The 7869-nt window shown below is 41.6% G+C and overlaps 1 non-coding gene and 1 pseudogene across 1 annotated transcript; both read left to right on the top strand.

The window, feature by feature from the left end:
* Positions 1–1880: 1880 nt before the first annotated feature.
* On the top strand, positions 1881–1987 carry LOC122437454. Its single transcript, XR_006268279.1, has one exon. It is a non-coding gene; the product is annotated as a U6 spliceosomal RNA (small nuclear RNA).
* A 4496-nt stretch (positions 1988–6483) lies between these two features.
* On the top strand, positions 6484–7010 carry LOC122427257 (annotated as a pseudogene).
* Positions 7011–7869: the final 859 nt, after the last annotated feature.

Raw genomic sequence — 7869 nt, 5'->3', positions numbered from 1 at the left:
TCGTCACTCTTCTTTCACCCTCCCTCCACTTCCTGCCTCTGACTTCTCCAGGCTTGGAATAGTGGGAGAAAGAAAAAGGGTAGTTTTATATGACCAGGTCTGTTAGAAGTGCTGGCTTTCTCTTGGAGGGTGATATTTGAGGAGACTCACAGGCCCTCCACACTGCACACCCCTTAGTATCACAGTGCATCTCCAACTGATGTCCTGCAGAGCATCCTGAGCTTCTAGCACACTGTTCCTTGCCATTAGAGTCTTCTTGCCCTGCAGGGACCTCTCTTGGACAGAGCCCCATCTATGGTTAAAACCCAGGTACTCTCCATGATGTCCTCCTGGCCCATGAGAAACTTCCAAATCCTTATCATGCCAGGTGCTAGAAGTACAGGCTACTCTCAAGCACTGCCATTCCTGGTCTGGGCTCCAGTCATTCTCCAATATGTCTTGTTCACCAAACCATCAGCAGATACTTATCCCTATGTTCATATGCATCTCCCAAATGCCAGTAAACTCACGTCAAGTTTTTCCAAAACTCTCTGACAAGGGGCCCGGCTTTGATCCCTCTTTGGAGAACAGATCCTACCTGCCCCAACTAAAGATCCAGCATGCAGCGACTAAAAAAGACCCTGCATGGCTCAACGAGGATGGAAGATCCCGAGTGCCCCAACTAAGACTCAGCACAGCCAAATTAATTAATTTAAAAAAAAACTCTCACACTGCTTTGCTTGTGCTCTGTTGCAGCACTGGGATAATAATTCTACTACCCAAGAATCATCCAGTCAAGGAGTGATTTTCCTGCAGGCACCCCAGTCTCCTGGTACTCTCCTAACTCGGCCTGTAGCCTCTGCTCACCTTCCTAAGGACGAAGCGGGGGAGACAACAAAGCTCTATAGAGCAGACCAACAACCCTATCTTCACAAACCTTCATTCCCTTGTCAAGAGTCTCATTTCTAGAGGCTGAAGATGACGATAAGGGACCATGATTGTCAGAGGAGTTGTTCTCTTTTTCTATCCAGTAAAGTCTTTCTCTACCATGTGGGGAACCTACATGCTCTTCCTTCCCTGAGGACTCAGTTCAAACTCTAAAACAACAAGAAAAATCTCTCTGAACATCCTGTCACACATGCACTACCACTTTTAATTTTTACAGCCACCTCATGAGTTAGAGAAACAAAGTAATTAAGAGTTAAGGAAGTAGGAACTCCTGGTTAAACTGGTGGATTGAGCACACCCATTTATCTCTGCTCCATCCAGAAATCACATCAAAAGGAGAGTATGGAAATTAAAAAGCATAAAAGCTCAAGGAGAAGACTAGAGACAATAAGAGACGTAATTTTGAAAAATCGATTGTCTCATGTGTAAGGTTTTAAATCCTTAAGTTTGAATATTTTCCATTCTATTCATGAGGTAGAGAGAGGAAAACCAAAAAGGCATGAAATAATTGGAGTCTTAGAACTTGTAAAGACTTTAAAAATTGAAAGTGTTTAGTCTTCTGGCAGTAGAGGGAAGAGGACTGAAAATTTCTTTTGGGGATGATGACTGACACAGGAAAAAACCTTAACAGAAACTAGAAGACTGACCCCTCCCTCACCCACCCCACAGTGAGTCACCCCCAGATGACCACCTCTGGCCCCTGCATTGGGCTTCTAATCAGCAATTTTGGACCTCATGCCTAAATTGGAGCAGACAGCCCAAGTTCACAAGCCTCACACGTAAAAGACAGAAGCCAAAAGAAAAGGAACCTGGAGTGTAACACATAACAAGGGGACCAGAAGAAAATGTCCTCAAAACTGCAATTAATATCGAAATCAACAGAAAACATTGCACCAATGACAAAAGAATGGATGCTATTATTAAAAGGAACATTCAGAAAATAATAAAGACTTGTGCTGGCTTCTACAGCACATATACTAAAGTTGGAACAATACAGAGAAGATTAGCATGGCCCCTGCACAAGGATGACATGCAAATTCATGAAGCGTTTCATGCTCTCTGTATAACTGATTTACTGTGCTATATACCTGAAACTAACACAATATAATTAATCAGTCATACTTTAATACACTTTTTTAAAAAAGAAAATAAGACTTCCTGGAAATTAAAAACATGAAGCGGTCAGTTAAAAATAAATCCATATTTAAAAAATAAATAAATAAACAAATACATATTTAACCTCCCTCCCCCCAAAAAAATGAAGTGCAGGACCTCCCTGATGGTCTAATGGGTCCACCCTGCAGGGGGTGCCATTGGAGCCCTGGTCGGGGAACTAAAATCCCACAAGCCATGGGGTATGGCCAAAAAGAAAAGAAAAAATATATATATATGTATAAGTGGAAGTTTGTAATTTAATAAAAATAATTCTGAGACAAAGTTGAAGCTTTCCTGGTGGTTCAGTGGTAAAGAATCTGCCTGCTACTGCAGGATATGTGGGTTCAATACCTGGGTTGGGAAGATTCCCTGCAGAAGGTAATGGCAACCCACTCTAGTAGTCTTGCCTGGGAAATCCCATGGACAGAGGAGTCTAGTGGGCTACAGTTCATGGGGTCGCAAAGAGCCAGACTCGACTTAGCAACTAAACAACAAAGACAAAGTTGAAGAAATATCCTAGAGGATAGAATAAAAATACAAAGAAATAGAAAATATAGATATAAGAAAATTAGAAATTCAGTCTAGGACACAGAGTATCTGGTTTTAGAAAGTAAGAAGAAATAAAATAGTCAGTAGGAAAATTATTAAAGAAATAATTCAATAGCAATTTCCTACACTGAAGGACATGAGTTTATAGCTTGAAAGGGCCCATGAAATTACCAGGACACTAAATTAAAAAAACAAGGAAACAAACAAAAATTTTTAAAAATCAAACACCCAAGGGTTTTTCATCATCAAATTTCAGAGTAAATATTAAGAACAACTTGTAAAGTCATCCAGAGAGAAAAATCAGGCTGCATACAGAAGATACTCAGTAGCATACTCAGAATGGCACTGGATTTAATAATATTCGTAAAAACTAGAAAACAATGGGGCAATGCCTTCAAAATCCTAAAAACAGTATTTTTAATCTAAAATTCTATACTCTGCCAAGATATTTTCAGGCATGCAAAGACAGGAAATTTGTTTTCTGGGCTCCCTTCCTCAGGAAGCTTGTGGATGAAGAATTCCACTAATAGAGCATGAGACCAGGGAAAATCAGAACATGGTATCCAGGAAACAGAGGCTCCACAGAGAAGACAAACAAAGGGATTCCCTGGATGAAGGTGTAGGGAAGAACCACGACAATCTTGCTGCAGGCCTCGTGCAACCAGCCAGATTAGAACAGAAGGCCATCACACAAGGTCATCAGGCTACCTACTTCGACCAATTTGAGGTTTACACTTCTAGCAGAGGGAATGAAAACAAAACAAAGAAACAAAAAAGCCCAAGGCAGTTATAAATTCTGGGAAAAACAAAAATATGCATAAAAGGCAGGTTTAATAGAGGCTTAATAAAGTGAACAAATTTCCCTGATGGCTCAGTGGCAAAGAATCTGCCTACTAATGCGGAAGACACAGGTTTGATCCCTGGGTTGGGAAGATTCCCTGCAGAAGGAAATGGCAACCCACTCCAGTATTCTTGCCTGGGAAATACCATGGACAGAGGAGCCTGGTGGGGTTGCAAAAGAATTGGACAACTTAACGACTAATCAACAACCAAAACAAACCTTACAAAATCATAATTATATAAACAATAAATACCAATTTATCCAAAAATTATTGTCTACTATTAGAAGAGGAGATGAGTGTCACATATGGAGTAAAGAGCTAAATCCTAATCTTCTATTTTAAAAAGTATACTAAGTGAACTGATTTTATTACCAAAATTTATGATAAAAAGTTTAGAGTGATATTTCCTAAAAGCAGTAGGTTGAAGAGGTTTATTTTGTTCTGATGAGCTATGGGTTTAGTTTTTTTTTTTTTTTCCTCTCTCTCTCAAAAGATGCAGCAAATTTCTACATCTGTTATAGCATTTCATGGAGGTCTTTCTCTATGTACATTAAAAGCATTTAAAAGCTGCAGTCTTTACAACCCTATGAACTGTAGCCCACCAGGCTTCTCTGTCCATGGGATTCTCCAGGCAAGAATACTGATGTGGGTTGCTATGCCCTCCTCCAGGGGATCTTCCCAACCCAGGGATCAAACCTGCGCCTCTTATGTCTCCTGCATTGGCAGGCAGATTCTTTACCACTAGAGCCACTTGGGAAGCCCTAAAAGCATCTATTAAAAGGGTAAAAAAAGAAGTGTATAGAGAATTCTTAGGCAATCCAGTGGTTAGGACTCCACCCTTTCACTGCCAAAGGTCCCCGTTCAATCTCTGGTTGGGGAACTAAGATCCTGAAGGCTGTGCAGCCAACAACAAAGAGGAAGAATTGTGTAAATTATCCATTCCTCTCTCACACAATATGAAAATAGTGTTAACAACTTAAGTCAGTTTTACCTGAGAAGGTAATTAAAAATGCAGATTATTTACCCTACCTATGATGTACTGAACGAGTATGTCTCTGAGAACTAGAAGTGACATTTGACTGAGTCCCCCAGTGATTGTTAGGTGTCCTAATGGAATCTACTAGAAAGATACATCTTGGATTACTCTAATGTGCTTTCACATTATAATAATATGTGTGTGTTATCACTTAGTCATGTCCAGCTCTGCAACCCCATGGACTGTAGCCCACCAGGCTCCCCTGTCCATGGAATTTTCCAGGCAAGAATACTGGAGTGGGTTACCATTTCCTTCTCTGGGGGATCTTCCTGACCCAGGGATCAAACCTGGGTCTCCTTCCTTAGCAGGCAGATTCTCTACAGTCTGAGCCACCAGGGAAGCCCTAACACACAATGTGCTTTCACATTATAATAATTTTTTTTGCATCAAATTTGTCCTCTTACAATAGGAAAATATTTTTCTCGTTGCTCTGAGGTACAAAAAGTTTTGTTGATTCAACAGTACCTCATTCTGTTGTTTCATCATTATAGTCTTAGCTCATTTGAAATATTGCTCTGATTTCTCTATCTTAACTTATCAGATAAGGGCCTTGTGCTTGATTCATATTTTATCTCCATTCTCTTCTCAGGAAGATCAATAAAAGAATATCTCACAAGTATTTGTCAAAATATGACATTGCCTTATAGAATAAAATCTGAAGAAAAATATACTTTATTAAACTATATGACTTCACTCTGTATGATACTCTCTGGGTCCATACATGTCTCCACAAATGACCCAATGTCATTCCTTTTTATGACTGAGTAATAGTCCATTGTGTTTATGTACCACATCTTCTTTACCCCATCTTCTAGTGATGAACATTTAGGTTGTTTCTATATCCTGGCTATTGTAAATAGTGTTGCATTGAATATTGGGGTATATATATCTTTTCAAATTATGTTTGGTTTTTTTCTGGGTATATGCTTAGGAGTGGGATTCCTGGGTCATATGTTCTATTTTTAGTTTTTTAAGGAACCTCCATACTGTTCTCCATAGTGGCTGCATCAATATATATTCCCACCAACAGTGTAGAAGGGCTCCCTTTTCTCCACACCCTCTTCAGCATTTATTTTTGGAAATTTCTTGTTGAGGGCCATTTTGAGGAGAGATAGCCGTGAGAAATATCAATAACCTTAGATATGCAGATGATACCACTCTAATGGCAGAAAATGAAGAGAAACTAAAGAGCCTGATGAAAGTGAAAGAGGAGAGTGAAAAAGCTGGCTTGAAACTCAGCTTGGAAAAAATTAAGATCATGGCGCCTGGTTCCATCTCTTCTGGCAAATAGAAGGGGAATAAGTGGAAGAAGTGACAGCTTTCTTTTCTTGGGCTTCAAAATCACTGCAGACAGTGACTGCAGCCATGAAATTCAAAGATGCTTGCTCCTTGGAAGAAAAGCTATGACCAACCTAGACAGCATGTTTAAAAAGCAGAGACATCATTTTGCCGACAAAGGTCCATATAATCAAGTTATGGTTTTTCCAGTAGTCATGCATGGATGTGAGAGTTGGACCATAAAGAAGGCTGAGTGCCAAAGAATTGATGCTTTCAAATTGTGGTGCTGGAGAAGACTCTTGAGAGTCCCTTGGACTGCAAGGAGATCAAACCAATCCAGTCCTAAAGGAAATCAGTCCTGAATATTCATTAGGACTGATGCTAAAGCTGAAGCTCTAATACTTTGGCCACCAGATGGGAAGAGTGACTCATTGGAAAAAAAAAACCCTAATGCTGGAAAAGATTGAAGGCCTTAAAAGGAGAAGGGGGCAAAGTGCACTTGGCGGTCCCATGGATCTGTCTCTTGCTTCTACAGTGCTTGAAAGGAGCAGACCCAAGGAAACCCCCTTACTCCAGCCTGCAACCACCCTCCAACTTTTTTTCCAGTTGCAGCCTTTGGAATCAGCCACTCAGCTGTCTGTGATCACCAGGACTAGCCACCATTTTTTGAGCTTCACTCCTTATTACCGATTAACCATGAACTCCCAGATTTGTCAGAATTATTCCTCCAAGGTGGAGGCCGTTGTCATCACCTGGTCAACATGTATCTGTGGGCCTCCTATACCTACCTCTCTCTGGGCTTCTGTTTTGACCACCGACATTGTGGCTCTGGAGGGTGTGGCCCAATTCTTCTGCAAATTGGCCTAGGAGAAGTGTGAGGACATGGAAAGTCTCTTGAAAATGCAAAACCAGTGCAGCGGCCGCCCCCTCTTTCTGGACGTGCAGAAATCATCTGAAGATGAGTGGGGTAAAACCCAGGATGCTATGAAAGCTGCCTTCCTCATAGAGAAGAACCTGAACCAGACCATATTGGATCTGCGTGGCCTGGGTTCTACTCATGCAGACTCCCACCTCTGTGCCTTCCTGGAAAACCACTTCCTAGATGAGGAGGTGAAAATCACCAAGAAGATGGTGACCACCTGAGCAACCTCTGCAGGCTGGCTGGTCCCCAGGCTGGGTTGGGTGAATATCTCTTTGAAAGGCTCACCCTCAACCATGACTAGGAGGCCTTTGAAGCCCAGCAGCCTTTGAGGAGCCCCCCTAACATCAGGCTACAGTCTATGGGGCTGCAAAGAGTCAGACATGACTGAGCACACACACACACCTCACATCAGGGCTTCTGTCTGAAGTTTCCTCTCTGCAGCCGCTAGGCAGCATCTTAACACTCTAGAGCTCTCTCAAGCCTTGGACCAAATGGAAAGAATAAAGGTTTTTGCAGCATCGACAAATAAATAAAAGGAGAAGGGGTGGCGTGGAATGAGATGGTTAGATAGCATCACCAACTCAGTGGACATGAATTTGAGCAAACTCTGGAAGATAGTGGAGGACAGAGGAGCCTGGCCTGCTGCAGCACACGAGGTTGCAATGATTCAGACACAACTTAACTGTGGAGCCCTATATCAAGGTCACAGATGTGGAGCCCTATATCCAAGTCACAGGACAAAAATCTCTAGAACTGACCAAGCCCCATTGGTACTGTTGCCATGAGCCTCCAGATCTAAACCGGCCAGTTCTTTGACTCCATATTATGTAAAATACCACCCTACTATCCACCCTATAGCATCCTAACCAATCACCTAATGCCACCCTTCAAGTAGGAATTTTCTGTCTTGAGGCTGTAAAAAACAGTTGCAAGCCTGTGAAAGCGTTCAGCTCTCCCTTGAGCCAGCCCACTGTTCTAACAGCACCTCCCACTCTAATAAACTTTATTCTCCTCTCATTCTGCCTCATGAAACTGGAAATTCTTTTCCAACCTGCACACAGACCACAACAGTAGTGTCTGAACAACAAAAACATTCTGAGGAGTGTGAGGTGATACCTCATGTTGTTTTGATTTGCATTTCTCTGATAACTAGTGATGCT

The sequence above is a fragment of the Cervus canadensis genome, chromosome 2 (assembly GCF_019320065.1).
Source record: "Cervus canadensis isolate Bull #8, Minnesota chromosome 2, ASM1932006v1, whole genome shotgun sequence".
NCBI lineage: Eukaryota > Metazoa > Chordata > Mammalia > Artiodactyla > Cervidae > Cervus > Cervus canadensis.
The sequence above is the reverse complement of the archived record's forward strand: the minus strand, read 5'-3'. Positions and strand labels throughout refer to the sequence as shown.